Source organism: Rhinolophus hipposideros (genome assembly GCF_964194185.1).
Source record: "Rhinolophus hipposideros genome assembly, chromosome: 22".
Taxonomy (NCBI): domain Eukaryota; kingdom Metazoa; phylum Chordata; class Mammalia; order Chiroptera; family Rhinolophidae; genus Rhinolophus; species Rhinolophus hipposideros.
Window position 1 is genome coordinate 27,488,829 of NC_138068.1, and position 18,601 is coordinate 27,507,429.

Here is an 18,601-nt window from a genome sequence, read left to right on the forward strand (position 1 = left end):
GCAGCTACCTTGAACTGAAGGAAAAATGAAAGATATATAAATTACTTGCATTTTTAATCTCTTATCTTTGAACTTGAAGTTTGGGATAATTTACCATTAAATCTTAAAGCAATGGTGGAAAAGGTTTTAGAATAAATTCTGAATTTTCCAGATGAGATTATTTCAAGATCCCTGAGTTTCATTAAGACAAATGGCTGCCTTGACTTTCTTTGGGTGGGCCTGTCAGTTTTAGTAGCATCATTTCTTTGAAGGGTAGGTTGACAAGTGGCAAGGCAGTGAAGTCTAATCAGCCAGTTTTATTCTTTAGCAGAAACCTTTTATGGTATTTGATGGGCAAAAACACTGGAAATAATGGCTGTGCAAGGATTGAAATATCTGGGAATGTACTGCTGTTACATCTGTGCTCCCTTCCCCTAACAGCACTGTTAGTGGATTGGGATCTGGTTTCATTGCCTGGAATCCTCCTGAGATCTTTTACTTTCTACCCCTCCATGGCTCTATTCCCAAGCAATCATAATCAGAAAGGCCAATTTACTTGAAATGAATATGTAACTTGTTTCAAAACTAAATGTAATTGGCTATTGGATTGTCGGTCTCTTCCATTTGTGTGGCTGCAATTTACACTATTAAGGGTCCACTGTTAAAATAGCTTTTGTCCATTTATATTAGAATGTAAGGTTCACATTTAATAGTCTTGAGGGAGAATGCCTGGCACTTACTGAATTACCTAGCCGAACCATTCTGGGTACTTGGTGTCCTGGAGTCATCAAACTACCTTCTTGGGAAACAGCCAACCATCCCCCAAACAACAGAGAAGCTGGATTCTAGGGCTAGTAGTAGTAAATGTTTAAAGAATGAAACACATTAAGGGGGAAACTACCCTTCAGGCTTTTTTTCCTGGAAACTTTAGAAATAATGACCAAATTAAAGCAACAATCTTACAAACAAACAAGTCCACCTCTGGAGATGTCATTTTAATCACAGTATACTGGAGAGAACATGTAGACATTAGCCAAACACACGATTTCTCCTTATAACAGGCTTGTTTTCTTCTATTTAATGTTGCAGTAGCTAACACACACAGCCCTGAAACCTGGAGTTTGTTTTATTGAGGAATGTTTGAAACTAAACTGTTCCTTCATTATTTTCTTAAATTGCCAGCAGGTGATCTTCCAAAGACTTGGGGCCTCAATTAAAATAAAACAATATGCAAAGCTGAAAAATCCATGCTCTTCTATAAGTGCATTCTGATCTTCTTCTGCGATTGCTCCTTCATTGCACACTTTCTGGATAGCTTTACTTCTGACCTTTCTAAGTCAGTTCATCAAATGTCTATTGGCACAATAGCATTTCAGGTGACAGAGCAAGGCAAATGTAAATCGTTGAATCTGCCTTCAAGATTTTCTCTCCTACCTCTGTCTGGGCTGTGAAAAGAAGCATTAGCTCATAAACCCCAGACATTATGACACTTGGATAACCGGCCCATCAAGAATGTGTTGTACTCGGCCTCTTTTATGAGTTTTGTTTTGGGATAGATAACTTTTATAATGTTGTAGAAAAGCTCTGAATATACTTGCTACCATTGTCTTGCTTCCAACAAGAGATGGCAGCGGAATGAGGAGAACATGCACAGAAATGAGAATATGCACAAAAATTAGGAGACATCACTGGGAATCACAGGTTGTTCCAACATAATCAACTAGTCATGTGTCTTTTTAATATGCCTTCTGCACTACCGTGAAGGATTTTTGGGTTCCACTCATATAATTCCGAACAACTGTTGGAAAGAGAGCATCCAGCATTAATTGAGTTTAGGTAGAGACAGATCTTACTGATAGGGGAGGGGAACTTTAGTTCTGAGAAAGACCCTGACAGAGCCTTAGGGGTTGCCAATTTTAGTTAACTTTTCTAACCTAAGAGTTTAGTTTTCTATTTTTATCAATAGTAAGAAAGACTATCTTGTGGAAATAATTTCACGGTTGCTTTTCAAGTCAATGTTAGAGCTAAAAACACAGACTACCAATCTCTGGTCTTTAGTAACTTATCATAAATTTACCATCAATTGCTTCTTGGCTTTCTGACTAAACTCATGGTCTTATCAATGAAGTAGTCTTGAAATGACTTATTTTTGTGACCTGCGGCATCTCTTGGGATAATAAACTTGATATGCTTATTAATCACAGAGAAATGTTTTCCTATTACCCTTAAATTTGAGTTTTTTAAAATGTTGAAGGTAACCTTTGTATTCTTGCTAGCCAAACACATTATGCTTTTAGACTCTTTGCTATATTCTTTTAAAGTCTTTGTCTTTCCAAACTGAAGAATACTATTTCTTAGTCTGTTCTCATAAAGAAGCTCCTTGTCCAATTTAATAGCTCTTCTCTGGTTGTCTCCATGCCAGTTCTCAGTTTTCTTGAGCTGTAATGACCAAACGATACTCATGACTCCAGGTGTGGGTAAGCCATGTTTCCATAGATGGGACGGATTAAGTTTTATGCTCTGTTTCCAATTTTCTGATGATGCTCAGAATACTGCAGCCCTCTGGGCCACAAGAGCACATTGTGCTGATTTCTTAAAGTCTGCAGTATGACTCCTTTCTGAGTCATAATTGTTCAGATTATTTTGAGAGTAAGGTACACTTCTGTCCTTTGTTTACCTAACTTCTGTTGCTACTGAAACATTTGGTAATTACCAGGGATCCTTGAAATACTGTAGAAAAACCTCAAGCTATTGATCCCAGATTTGTTTTCTCCTGTACAATGTTCTTATTTCAATTGAATCATTTTTTCCATTACTAGCATTTGGTCTTCTGAAGTGGTGAGGTTTCACAGAGGGAAACACTTTTTAGATGGCCGGTAAGTGCAAACGGTTTCCAAGTTAATATAGTAAATGCACTTTTACCTCATTAGTATTTTGTTCTCCATAATATGATATGTATATAATATCCCCATTAAACATATAAACATATAAACATTATATGTTTAGTATGCCAGTGAACTGGACAGAAACAGGAGGCAGAAAAATGGGATTTCGTTGAGATGAACCCTAGCAGGGCGATACTAAATTCTTTCTATCTGAAAGCCTCAGCATCACCACTCACAAGATGAAGAACCTAACTATAGATATTGTGAAATTAATGGCATGGTGCCTGTGGGGGTATTTGGAGATCTCTGAGAAGAAGGAACTATTTAGATTTAATTGATGATAGTATCAAAGGAATGAGTCAAAGGAAGTTTACATACTAGTTAACAGAATGGCTTTCCGGACTCAAGTTAGAATCAGACTCCTCCACAGATTGACGCAGTGAATCTGAGTCAGTATGTTGAAGTTTTAACTGTTTTCCCATCTGTTAGGGATATGTTAGGGATAATGGTAATACTTGTCTCATGGACTGTGGTGAGGATTAAAAAAGACAATGTGTGTAAAACAGTTAGCATAGTATCTGGCATGTAATAAGTACTACATATACTAGCTATAATAATAATAATAATTAATGCTTTGACTATTATTATTGCTGATGTGGGACCTCAGAGTTTTTCAGTAGACTATTAAAATTTACTGACGATGATAGAATGTATTAGGTAATTGAATTGAAGTTTGACTGTTGATAAATTGACCTGAGGAAAAGTGTTTTCCAGTTACAATTTTTAAAAATATTTTTATTAAAATATAGCTAACATACAATATTATATTAGTTTCAGGTATACACCATAGTTATTCAACGTTTATATACCTAAAGGACTGGTCACCATAATAAGTCAAGCAACCATCTGACACCATACCACGCTATCACAACATTATTGACTGTATTCCCTATGCTGTGCATAGCGTTCCCATGACTTCTTTGTTTTATACCTGGAAAATTTGACCTCTTATTTCCCTTCCCCTTCCCCTACATTTAAACAATTTTAATTTCAGTTGAAGTTCAATATCATTTTATCTTAATTTCAGGTGTAAAGTGTTAGACATTTACATAATTTAAGACGTGATCCCCCTGAGTAGTCTAGTACCCACCTGGCACTATACATAGTTATCACCATAGTATTGATTATGTTCTCTATGCTTTACTTGACATCTTCATGGCTATTTTGCATTTTAAGTACTATTTTATGTATGAAAGTAAAATTATAATTAAAGCTGATGGAGGAGAGACAAAAATGGCAGAGGTGCCCAGTGAGGAGAGAAAAAATGGCAGAGGTGCCCAGTGGTTATGGTGGACAACTATCTTTTTTGAGACTTATTTTTGGGAATAGTGCCCATATTGTCGTCTAGGGACTTACTCTTAGGTGATCTTGACTTCAGCCTTGATTCCAAATTTGGATACTTAACCCGGGCCTGGCCAATCAGAGCGCTGCATCCTGCTCACCGCAGTAATTGTTTCAGAGAAGGGCACATGACTGTGAAAATCAGGTATAAGTCTTGGTTTAAACTTCGGGAAGAGATTCTTTTCCTACTTTCCTGGACTTGGAATTGTAAGGATGGAAGCCTGGCATGAGTGGCCTCCATGTGGATGAGGAGGCAGGATCTTGTTTTTCAATGGGAACAACACAGAGGACCATGTAACAGACAGATAGAGAGGCTAAGTCCTCATGACCCTGCAATTTCCGGCTATTAGTGCCTTGATGCTGAAGCTGGCATGAATTAGGTTTTTGCTTGTGATTAAGAAAGTTCGGGCATATATAATAATTAATTTGACTTTAGTCAAGAAAGGTTCTGTCGGGGTTGATTCTAATGTCACAGGAGGGGCTGGGACAGAGGAAATTCAGAAATAAGGCAGAGGGAATAGCAGGGCCAAGGCACAAATGTGCCAAAAGTCATGTTTGGAGAATATAATATCAGCATGGCCAAAGCTTGTAACTCTCTGATGAATGCTTCGACCAGACAGTTTCTTTATATCTGTAGGTGTCATGATATAGATGTTCAAAAATGGGCTTGAGAGAAAGTTTAAATCCAGGATATGCTAATCATTAAGTGGGTGACATTAGGCAGTTACCGAACCTCTCTGAAACTCACTTTCCGATTCTTTGCTATGAGAACAAAAATACCTATGTGTCACAGCTTTTTAGAAGACTAAATTAAAATGAAACATGGAAAACTACTGAATGGTGTCTGCCTAACACGAGGGTAGGTACTCCATAAACATAAGATCTGTACTGACTTCTAATCTTTGCCATCAGGGGGGATGACATCTTCTGAGTAACTCAATGTTAAATGGAAAACCCTTTGTGTTTTGACATTATTTTTGCTGGAAAATTTTATAGAGTATGGAGTATGTTGGTCCACTTTCTTGACTTATAATTGAGTATGCTAAGCACAGTAAGTATTTCTCTGATGAGTAAGCATCTCTTGTGCCCAGGTGATAATCTTTATAGTGTTGTAGATGTGCATTATTGGACAAAAATATCTAATGATTTTTGTATTCCAAATCCATGAAATATTCCCAAGCTAAAATTTCAACAGAAACGTTTATTCTTGTGTCTTGTCTGCTTCTGATGAAAGCAAATAATAAAGTTGAATTCTGGTAGCGGGCCCAGAACCAGTTGGGTATTAGTTAATCCAGGTTTTACTATTACGGGTATTCAATTTTTTTTTTTTTTAATCCAAGACTAGGAACATCCAGGAAATGTTTCATGTCAGTAAAATACTAACCTCCAATTGTGAGTTTCTTTACCAAATAGTTATTGAGCACATAGTATGTGTCAAACCATGTTCTGGACACTGACAATGTCTGTTAGAAATGGGGTGCATACTCATTGAATGAAGCTGTGGTCAGTTGAAAATGTGGGGAACTGTAGCAGATGTCATAGTATTGATTATAATATAGCATAGGAGAAAATATTAAAAATGATTTAGGTCAGTGATTTTCAAAATTCCTGTGATTGTTATCCAGAATTTTAAAAATGCATTGTTATACATTTTATATAGATACATGCATCCATATGTACAACTGAAACAAAAGTTTATTGAATTAATATTAATCTTACTCCTTGGATACAATCTAATGTTTTCTATTCTGTTCTCTATTATTTTATTTTTTCAAAATGCTGCAAACATTGGTTAGCAACTCTTTAAACTTATTTCAAAACCCATGTATTAGTGGTGATCTGATAGAGACAAGCTAAGAATAATCAGTCATGCAAAGAAAAGCTGTTCAACTTTTATTGTATTCAGTCAGGAAGGACCTTCCTTGAAGGAGAAATTGACCTAACAGATGTAGATCTCAGGTTAACTAAAGGGGTTTGGATCTACGTGTTGGCAAGCTGCATGCCAAGTGCAAGCGGTATAAATTAACATAACTGGATTAGTTAGTAAACCACAGCAACCAAGGTTTCTAATGTATTAATAACTCCTGACCACTCACTGCTAAATAGATGAATGTGGGCTTTGCAGTCATAACAGAAATCATCAAAATTGAATATAGCACTAATCAAAATAGGTGAAAAGAAGATGAAATTGTGTGCTCATTGTGAAAATGTTGGCACATTAGTCTAACAGTAAAGAGAAATAATCCATTGGGTTTTAGTACTAACATTTGAAGGTTGCTGCTTTGCAATGGAGAAAATTCATGTTTAGCTAGATTATCAAATGTCCGCAGATAGATTCTGCTTTTCTTATAATATCGTTCTTTTTAGCTTCCTCTCTTGGCAACTATCATCATTTCCAAAATGCAAGATATAAAACAAAAACAACAACAACAACAACAAAAAAAAACAGGCAAGGGAAACACTTTCATTAAGAGAAAAATAAGAATTCATTGCAAGTGTTCATGTTTCCCCATGCAGGTAACTCTGGCAGTCCCCTTCATTGTTGCATTGATTACTTTTTGCACATTGTTCCACTGTTGCAGTTGAGAAACCAAAGTAGGAGTGTAATTGCTTCTGGCCCTGAAGATAAAGCATGTTGTACTTGGGCTTTTGTCTTTTGCAAATGAAAAGCCAAGCAAATTACCAAAGTGAGTGAGGCTTGACAATTAAGTTCCTGAACTCATCCTAGAAAAAGTGCTACATCCCACACTGCTGAATATCACTATGGTCACCTTCGAAGTATTCCCCTTGGGAAGCTATGCACTGATGCCAGCACTTAGTCCACCTTTCAAAGGGGTGGACTCTACAAAGGGGTGGAATCTTCAGAACTCTTTTTCTGGAATGGCCATCAGAGCTGTCGTTGTATTCCCTTGATGTCCTGAATGTTATCAAAATGTCTTCCTTTCAATATTTCCTTTGTCTTTGGGTAAAGAAAGAAGTCACTGGGGGCCAGATCAGGTGAGTAGGAAGGGAGTTCCCATACATTTATTTGTTTACTGGCTGAAAACTCCCTCACAGACAGTGCTGTGTGAGTCGGTGCATTGTCTTGATGCACCATTTTTGCACACACCTTTCTCATCCCAAGATTTTCAGTTAAGATTTTCTTGTTTATCAGTCTGCTTAGTTTGCTATGCTTCTCACAGTCAGCCAATTATTTCGACGCACAATTGGATGAATTTTTGCAATGTTTTCGTCAGTTCTCCTTACTGGCCACCCTGACCTCTCTTCATCAGTGACGCATTCTCTCCCCTCAGAAAAACATTTAATCTATTTGTATACTGCCATTTTCTTCATGATATTATCCCCATAAACTTGGACTAACTCCCTGATTTCACTTTCACTCTTGACAAGTTTAACAAGAAATTTAATGTTTGTTCGTTGCTCTAAGTGAAGCTCAGACATTCTTGTGACGGCACACAAAAACATGCAACAACAAACGCCACTCAGCAAGACACTACCATACGTGGACACAAACACAGCTGTGAGACACTGATATGCCAAGGTTATGAAACTTTACTGAGCTGCTTGTACAGTGCTGCCAATGTTAGCACATGGTGGCAAGTTATGAAATTAATTGTCAGACCTCATAGTATGACTCTAATAGTGTGAGGATGCCGTACCCTGCCATCCAGCGGGCTCCTTGTGTCACTTGCCTCAGGTCTGCTAGAACTGACTGCCTTAGCTAATAATGGGATACTAAAGTAGGCGGGGAAGAATTGTAGGCCACAAAATGTTTATCTGGTTAACATTTTCTGGGTTTTTAACAGCCAAATGTCATAGGATATACAAATCTCTCAATACAACATTTTTCAGGTAACTGATTATGGGAAAAATTATGTTTACATCCCCAAATCTCAATATAGCAGTGACAATATGTTACACAAGAATACTTTTGAATTATCTTCCAGATACAATTGGTAGAATGCCAGAGGCACAAATGGGCATTTAGGAAAGTACACCAAATGTTAACAAAAACGGTGAGGGTGCTGGAGTTAAGAGAAGCCATGCTAATGGATTCATGGTAATTGCTTAACAACCTCATTAATTGTGTTTAAATTGGGAAGCCATGATTTAAGCATTTACATCTGAATATAATAGTTTTTAAATTTACATGTAGACATTTTACTATGTTTTGCTATGCTTGGGGGTTTCAGGTTGACATTAACATACATTTTGACCATTTAAAATATTTGTTCACACAGAATATTTGATCTTTTGAAACAAGTAAGTTATGTTAAGCAGGAGATAACTGTAATAATAAGCAAAAAGTAAATAATGTTATAGTAATTAAAAGTGAAATTTGAGTTTTATGATAAAATGTTAATATCGTGTTTCCCCGAAAATAAGACCTAGCCGGACAATCAGCTTTAATTCATCTTTTGGAGCTAAAATTAATATAAGACCTGGTATTATGTTATATTATGTTATATTATATTATATTATATTACATTACATTACATTACATTACATTACATTATATTATATTATAAAGACCCGGTCTTATAGTAAAATAAGATTGGGTCTTATGTTAATTTTTGCTCCAAAAGATGCATTAGAGCTGATTGTCCGGCTAGGTCTTATTTTCGGGGAAATATGGTATGCCTGGAGTTTCCATTTCTTCTGAGTCTGTGACCTTTTGAATCTCTCTGAAATTTATTTTAGCATATGATACAAAGGGAAGATAACATTTGTTTGTTTAAAAGTGGTTAAGCTCTAACTGTCCCTAATATCCTTTGTTGAAGAGGCCATTTATATGTCATGGATTTGTGCTGTTTCTTGGTCATATGTTCAGTTATTGTACATTTTCTCAACCTTAGCATTGTTAACATTTTAGACTGGGTAATTTTTTGTTGTACATTGTAGGATATTTAGCAGCTTTCCATGGATTCTAACCACTGGATGCCAGTAGCATCTCCCCAGTACTTCTTTTGTATTTTGGGGGGAATATTGGGGAACAATGTGTTTTTCAAGGATGTCAAATTGTTGTTTTTCAATCTAGTTGTGGGGAGCGCAGCTTACTGGCCCATGTGGGACTCGAACCGGTAACCTTGGTGTTATAAGCACCTCACTCTAACCACTGAGCCAACTAGGTGGCCACCGGTGGCCAGCTCCAGGCTCAAGCCATTGCTTCCACTGATCCATGTGGGAATCAAATGGGCAACCTTGGTGTTATGAGCACCACTCAACCACTGAGCCAACCGGCCACCCACCGGCAGCTCAGCTCCAAGTTCAAGCGGTTGTTTTCAATCTAGTTGTGGAGGGCGCACTTTACTGGCCCATGTGGGAATCAAACCGGCAACCTTTTTGTTAAGAGCTCACGCTCTAACCAACTGAGCCATCCAGCCACCCCAACATCTCCCCAGTTTTGAAAGCCAAAAATGTCTCCAGACTTTGCCAAATGCTCCCTGATGCCTCAGTAAAGAACCACTAAATCACCATGTCAGTTAAGGTCCTGACAAGAAGCTGGTGGCATATATAAACGGGGTAAGTGAGGAAGAGCGTAATGAAGGAACTGTCTACAAAGGTATGGACAGGCATAAGGAAATTCGGTAAGGGGCGATGAAGCCTCTCTGGGTCGGTAAGAGTGGGGAAGTCTAAATGAACAGACCCACTGGTCACTCAGTGTGGCAGGGATGTAGCCGGGAGAATAAATGCCCCAACTTGAATCTCTAATGGTGCCTATTAGTGCTTGAACTTCACCAGAAACCGGAGGGAAAGGGAGCTATTGTCATGTTTAAAGATCAGTCTCTCCTGGGCCCCCAGCAAGATGGAGAAGAGTGAAGAGTATAACTGGAAAGGGAATGAGAATATTTGACACATTTCATATATTCAATACTGTGTTGATTATTGCCTCTGCTCCCAACTATTACCATTACTCATAGCTTTATAATACACTTTGACATCTTATAGACGATTTTCACGACCACTGGTTTTTTCCCTCTTCCTCTTCTTTAAGTGTTGCCTCCTATTTATGAAAAAAAAACACAACACTGTATTAGTTTTCCTAGTACTTTTTTTTACAGTCTTTTTTCTGGATTCATTCTCTGTCTTCCATAGGACAGAAGCTCTGTTGGTAGTAAATGTTCTATATATCAGTTAAGATACTTTAGGCTGTGTCACAGTAAGAAAAATCCTGCAAATTTCAAACGCTTAACACACAGAAAAGGTTTATTCTTTGCCTTGCAAAGTCCAGTGTGAGTCAGGCCACTCTCCATGACTGCTGCTTTATGTGGAGGCATTTTTGAAAAATGCTTATTTGAAAGCAGTTCTAAGTTGGCAGATATTTTGTCTCAGCAGTTTGAAGATAAAATTCTTTGACTTTGTGTTTCTGTTGTTGTTGCTGAGAAACCAGGTAGGAGCATAATTGTTTCTTTGTAAATAACCTCTCTTTCCTGCTCATAGTATAGCCCGCCCACTTCCAGTTGCTTTTAAGGTCTTTAATTTTAGTGACCTGCAATTTAACTACAATAGATCTGGGTGTGTATTTAATTTAATTTTCTTTCTTGGGGTATTATTAGCTTCATGAATCTGAGGATATGTGTCTTTCATTTATTCTGGAAATGTATCAGGTTTTATTTCTTGAATATTTCCTCTTTCTCACTCATTCTACCCTGTCTTTTTGGAGCTTGGATCAAATGTACCGGTATGTTAGACTTTCTCATTCTAGGTTTCTTGTATCCTAGCAGTTCTTTCCATTTTCTGATCATTTATCTCTGGACTGCCTTGTTTGTGATTTTTTTAGACTTATCTTTTAGTTAATTTATTTTCTATTCAGTCAATGTGTCCCCCATTGATTTTCTACTTTGAATTATAGTATTTTTATTTTTATAACTTTGTTACTTTTTCAACTTTCCTTTTCAACTTTAACTGCTCACTCACTCCAATCATAATTTTGATATACCCTTATAGTTCTCTAAGCATAAAGCATATCTATCTATCTATCTATCTATCTATCTATCTATCTATCTATCTATCTATCTGTCATCTATCTCCTTGGGATGTTGGATATTTCCAACATCCTTCATCTATATGGTACAGATTGTGTGTGGGCTGTGTTTGTGTGTGTGTGTGTGTGTGTGTGTGTGTGTGTGTGTTTTCCTTGCTAACTCTCTGAAGTCCCTAAAAACATTATGCCAAACTCTCTGTTTCAGGTGGTTTGTTTCTTCATGTGTTTTATAATTTTTTGTTGTGATCTTATGATCCTTGAAGCTCTGTCTGTGGGAATTCTTGATGCCTCTTAGAGTCCCAGCTCTATTCAGAGTTCTTCGTTTGACTTACTACATTGTGGATGCCATTGACTTTACCTTCCATCCCAAAGCACACAAAACCAGAAAACTAGAGATAACCAGGGATTAGTTAGTGGTATATGGTACCGCCTTGTCTTGATTTGAATTTGATTTCTTGTACTAATGAGTTTAAATATGTTTACCTTATTGATTGTTGGTGTTTCTTTTTATAACTGTGCCTTTCTTTTATGCACTTTCTTTTGGGGCATTCATTTTTATTCTAGCAAGTTTACATGGTATTTTATGTATAAAGGACACAACTCTAATCACCATAAAAAATGCAAATATGTTTTTTAAAAAGTTTTAAAATTTTGTTTATGATATGCTGGAAATTTATATTTTTATATAATAAAAATATCAATTTTAAATGGTTTGTTCCTTTTTCTTTCCTGCTTGGAGAAATCTCCCCAATTTGTAATGAGATAAATATTCGCTAATATCTTACTACATTTCTTTTATCATATCTATCTAGAATTAGATTTAAATCATTCTGAAGTAAGACTTCCTATATCAGGTAGTAATACCTAAATAAATTTATATGTTTCCAAATATTTAATCAGTGCCCCCAAACCATTTACTGATATTAATTTCCCTCACTTAATTTAATTGCCACTTTTATCCTATTGTAAATTATAGTTTTGATTTCCTTATTTGGCCAGTAATTATTTAGGAGTGTGCTTTTGAATTTCCAAATTTTAATTTAAAAACGTGTTATATTCAGAGACTATGGCCTCTGAAATTTCTATATTATGTCATTGGTTGAGTTTTCTACTATAACCCAGTACGGACTGAAGTTTAGTCAGTGTTTAGTATATCCTTACAATGAAGATATTTATTGTTTAACTTGTCTATGATAATAAGTCCAATCCTTTCCTATTAAAAATGGTTACATTTAATAAATTTAAAAAAATTAGTTGGTTAGATTTTTCCTTGGGGGTAATATCCTAGGTTCTTTCTAGCATAATGTACCTTATTAGCACTTGGCTGGTGTTAACGGCATCCACTAATCAAATTATAGTGAAGTGTGTACAGGTCTTGCCTGTGACTTTTCTGGGTGTAATGTTCATGCCTCTTTGACCTTATCCTGGTACATGATTTGTAGACAATAAACACTTTTAGAATGTAATTGAAATTTATCCAATTAAATTCAGTATATACCTGTAAGAGGAAATTCCTAAGGGGAGTAAAGCCCAGAAATAGTAAAGAAAATCATTATGTTATTAGACTTATGGTCATTGAGCAGGAGGTAGCAATTCTTCAGATATGGTTTTAGTCATTGTTTCTGTTCCCAAACATGCACAGATATTCTGTCTACCCTTATAAAGTTGTCTTATCAAGAACTCAGTCTTGAGAGTAGATTGAATTTGACGGGCTTGGGATATGGGATTTCTAGTTTTAGAAAAATAGATGTCCATCAAATCAATCATACCATGTTTCCCTGAAAATAAGACCGGGTCTTATATTAAGTTTTGCTCCAAAAAACGCAGTAGACCTTATGTTCAGGGGGTGTCATCCTGAAAAAATCATTCTAGGGCTTATTACCAGTTAGGTTTTATTTTCAGGGTAACACGGTTGTACTACTGAAATAATCTTCTTCCCAGGAAGTAGTACATTAATCCAGAAGTAAAGCCAGGAGCCCTCTAGACTCCAGGCCATAAAGATAACTGCTAATGTCCTCATCTGTCTAAGCCCTTATGGGACTTGAAAGACACACTTCTGTTCCTTCTTTGATAACTGTAAGCACAGAGTTCTTTACTCACATTAGTAAACCTAATATGCGCCTTCAGTCTTTCTAGATAGGCAGCCATTCTCCTCTAAGGTCTTCCCATGGTGTTCTGAGCATGTGGGTGAGAGAGGCTGTTTAGGAACCCACTCATTAGCCCTACTCTTCCCAGTCTGGGGAAGTCTTTTCCCCTTCATTTCTTGGGCCTCTTCCTTACTTAAGAGCTCTTTTCTCTCCTTTTCCCTGTGTGCTGAACATCTAGCATTATTACCTTGAAAGTCTGGGAAAATTAGAAGGGTAATTAGATAGATACAAGGATAATTATGAAGATGATCTGGAATAATGTTCCTTTCCAGCTGCCACATAAACCTAAACATTCCTGAAGGCAAGAGAGCAGAAAGTGCCTGGCCAACCCGAGAGAGAGAGAGAGAGAGAGAGAGAGAGAGAGAGAGAGAGAGAGAGAGAGAGGTATGTGTGTGTCTGTGTGTGTGTGTCTGTGTGTGTGTGTCTGTGTGTCTGTTGCATGTGGGGGGAGAGGGAGGGAAAAGGAAGGTATGAGGGTTAGAAATGCAAATGACTATCTTAATTTTCCTGCTAAAGGTGCTCCCTCAGTTCTCTCTGGAGACAAACTGAGTTAGTTCTTTTGGCACCTATGAGGGTGACAAAGTGAGCTCACTCTCTGACATCCCAGATGGGTTGCTCCAGGGACAGAACCGAGGAATCTGTGGGAGGTTGAGGAATTTGTTGAGCTTTTCCTGGGCTGCTGACCAAATTCAGGTTCATTCTCTCTGCTCTATGAGAATCTTTGATTTCTTCTTTCTACACCTTCCATCTTCATTCCTTGCCTGTGTGAGTTTGACCCTTTATTGCTTTCTTTTTTTAAAAAAAAAAAGGTTTTTTTTTTAATTTTTATTAAGTTTATTGGGGTGACATTGGTTAGTAAAATTACATAGGTTTCAAGTATACATTTCTATTATACATCATCTATAGGTTGCATTGCATGTTCACTACCCAGAGACAGTTCTCCTTCCATCACCATATATTTGACCCACCTTTCCCTATTGCATTCTTTAATCTTACCTCACTCTTTATTTTTCCCTCATTCTATTCCAAGAACCCCAGAGGAAACAAAATAATGGCCCATGTGTGAATCTGGCATGCAGACATGTTTGTTTGGCCTGTACTATGGGGAAACCTGTACAGCTTGCATTTAATTTGAATTAGTGTCCAATACTTAGACATTGGACAGTTTTCTGTAACAATCCAGATTTCTAACTTAAAGTTTGGAAGATCTGGCCACACTGGGCCCTCATTTGTGGCAAAATTGGATTGGAGTTCTTAAAAATACACCACATGAAAGAAAACACAAAAGACCACATATTATATGATCCCTTTTATATGAAATGTCCAGAATAGGAAAATCTATAGAGACAGAAAGTGGATTAGTGGTTGCCCAGGGCTGGGGGTGTTGGAAGGTACAGGGTATCTTTGGGGGAATGAGACTGTTATAAAAGTGATTATGGTATTGGTTGCATATATCTGTGAATATACTAAAAAGCATTGAATTGCATACTTGAAATGTGTGAATTACATTACATGTGGATTATATCTCAGTACAAGTATTATTTTTAAAAAATGGGTTAAAGCTATGTATAATATATATGATATATACCATCTTAAGAGGGTTTACATGAACTGTAGTTTGCCATAGTCCCCCCTCATTCTGCCACACTGGTGACCAGCTGGCTTTTCTCATTTATGTTATATCACTGACCTCTGTTGGCATTTGACTTTCTAGCCTCAATGTAACATTCATGAGCTTTTTCCCTTTTCCTAGTATCTTTCTCATGGTAAGTTCTCTGTTCTCACACTCTTCCTCGTGAAAATTATCTTCATCTATCTATCGCAGAGCACATCATCTGTGATATTTAATACTACAGAAGAATTAAGAAATTTTCTTTATTTTTTAAAAGTAATAATATTGCTATAATATAAAATCACATTAAATCCCAACTTAAAAAATACAATTTGGATTCTGCATTTATTAAACAAATACTGTGCACTATGCCAACAGAAGAATAATAGGAAATGGTTTATAATCCCAAATCATCTTAAGAATTCTCCCCTGAACAGCCTTGCAGTATTACCAGGCAGGAGATGCTGCAGGAGTGGAGATAGAGCTAGGGTAGCTAGCATTTTTAAACAGCTTGTTGACAGAATGGCTTGTGAGAAAACCAACATTACATTGAAACTCTTAGGAATCCTTTAAATTGGGGGATTATATGGTCGCTTGATTAAGTTTGGGTTATGTAAACAGTGGAGTGTTTAGATTTAGGCTTGGCTGTTGGAGTCCAGGCAGCTGTTTGTACTTAAGTCCAGCAAGAAGTCTTGTTAATCAAAGAACTGACTGAATTTCTTTCTTTCTCCCACCCATGCCTGCTGCTTTTTTTGTACCTGTGTTGTTTTTCCTCCTGTCCAAACCCTTTGGGCTCAGGACTATTGGGAAGCAAGGCAGAGCGTTTTGAATTCTCCTCTGAGGACCAGGAACTTATTTTTTTGATTACATGGATGTGCCCTACAGATTTTCCTCACTGTGAGGTAATCACTTCATTTATCCAAGTTCTACAAAGCCTTTATTATTCCGGTTAGTTCATATTTTTGAAGCTAAGTCATCAGTTTGATGCGTTTGTTGTAAAATGTGGTTTAACAGCTTGTTAGCACATTTATTTTTTTTAAATGGAACCCAAAGATATTTCATGCTTGAGCAGCAGTGGATTTAAGAGCCGATGAAAAGCTCCAGGAGCTGTGTGCATTCAGCACAAAACAATGGCAGGAGAAGACGGTGGAGCAGTGCGTGGGGCTGCGGCCTGCGGTGGCGCTCAGGCTTTCTTCATGAGCTCCAGGTTGCTTTTTCCTGACAGTGCCTTATAAATTAAATACCCAGTGTTGCATGATGGTTGTTGGTTTCAGGTCGTCTGGGATGTACTGGATCATTTGAGCAGTCTGAGTTCATGTGGTTTTTGGACCCTCTGAGATGATTCTATTTTATTTTATGTAGTCCGCAGAGCAAAGAGGGGACTTGGACTGTTGTTTCCTGTCTCCCGCGTATGGCTTTGTCAAGTCTCAGAACTAACGGGTTGGAACTGAGAGCTATTGTGGAGCTTGGTGAGTGTCAGTGAGTCTTTGAAAAGTAAAAGTGGGGAAGCCACAAGCTCTTTCCACAGCTTCATCACAAATACAAACTAGGTCATTTTCCCGGGAGGCAGCAAAAGGGAACATTCTGTGTTTGACTAAAGCCAACATTTTGGTTGAGATTTTGATAATATGGGGATGAAATAGAGGCACATGGCCTTCCTTGCCTAAATCTAGAACTATCTTTGGGTAGGTGTTTGTTGGATTAAAAGATCTCCTGGAGGAGAAACCTTATAAAAGTGGGATTGGTGAAAAAGGAATTTCTGATTTAGCTAAAATGTGTTACCTTATTAGTCTCCCTGTGCATTTCTATGCTGTCAATACATAAATCAGAAAACAGTGATTTTTTTTTTCCACCGTTTATTTTCACTGTTCAAGTCAGAAGTCAGAACTCGTCTTCCCTTTATATTCAAGCAGTTGGAGAGTAAGGAAAGTATTAAGAAGAAAAAGAGGACAAGTTTCATATATAATAACTAAGATTCTTTTTTTAAAATTAAAGTTTATTGGGGCGACCTTTGTTAGTAAAGTTACGTTTAGTAAAGTTCCATAGGTTTCAGGTGTACAATTCTGTAATACATCATCTATATATCACATTGTGTGTTCATCATTCAGAGTCAATTCTCCTTCTATCACCATGTATTTGCTCCCTTTCACCCTCATCTACCACCCCTCTCCAAATTAGGTATTATACAATGCTGATACATTGCTTAGAGCCTAGATTTAAAATAAATAAATAAATAAATTAATTAATTAAATAAATAAATAAAAATTTAAAATAAATAAATGGGGAGAGAGAGAGGCTGCATGAGGGAAGAGAGGAAACCATATGAGAAAAATGACCAACTTCTCTGCCTAGTGATTACCTAACAATGGATGAGATTCCTTTTTCCAGTCTGCCCACATTTCCAATGTTTCTTTGTGATTGAGAACATAAAATGGAACTCCCATGGGAGGCAACCTTATTTTCTGAAAAGAAAAAGAAAAAAAAAACTTGTTGTTAATAACAGTGATGCTAATTTACAGAATGATGACAAATGCTAGTCCTGCAAGTGACCTTTTGTACAAACTACTCCAAATGTCTTATTTTGTAGACAAAGAAAATGCAACAGAGAAAATTGCCTAGCCTTCTCTCACTTTCTTTCTGATCTCAATGGATATCTCTTAATTCTGGATGTTTCATATAAATATGGAATCATATCATACGTGGCCTTTTGTATCTGACTTCTTTTACTTAGCAGAATGTTTTTAAGGCATATCCATTTGGTAGCATGTATCTTAATTGCATCCCCTTTTATGAGTGAATAATAGCCCATTGTATGAATATTACATTGTGTTTATTCACTCATCAGTTGATGGACATTTGGGTTGTTTCCCTTTTGGCTATTGTGAATAGTGCTGCTATTAATATTCACGTACGGGTTTTTGTTTGAACATCTGTTTTCAATTCTTTTGAAATAGGATTGCTGAGTTACATGATAATTCTGTGTTTAACTTATTGAGGATCCATCAAACTGTTTTCACAGGAAACATCAAACTGTTTTCACAGCGGGTACACCATTTTACATTCCCACCTACAAATGTATGAGGGTTCCAAATTCCCCACCTTCTCACCGACACTTATTATTGTCTGTCTTTTTTATTCTGGCCATCTTAATGTGTGTGAAGTGATGTCTAATGTGGGTTCGATTTGCATTTTCCTTATTACTAATAATGTTGAGCATCTTTTCATGTGCTTATTGGCCATTTGCATTATGTTCTTTGGAAAAATGTCTATTCAAGTTCTTTGTCCATTTTTTAAATGAGGTTCTTTGACTTTTTTGTTATTGTTGAGATGTAAGAGTCCTTTATATTCTCTGGATACTAGACCCTTATCAGATGTATTGTTCTAAAATATTTTCTCTCATTCAGTCTTTTTACTTTCTTGATGGTGCCTTTTGATGCACGAAAGCTTGTAGTTTTAATTAAGTCCAATTTCTTTTTTCTTTTTTTTTGCCTGTGCTTTTGGTTTCCTAAGAAACCATTGCCAAATCCACAGTCTTGAAGATTGACCCTATGTTTTCTTCTAAGAGTTTCATAATTTTAGCTTTGATATATAG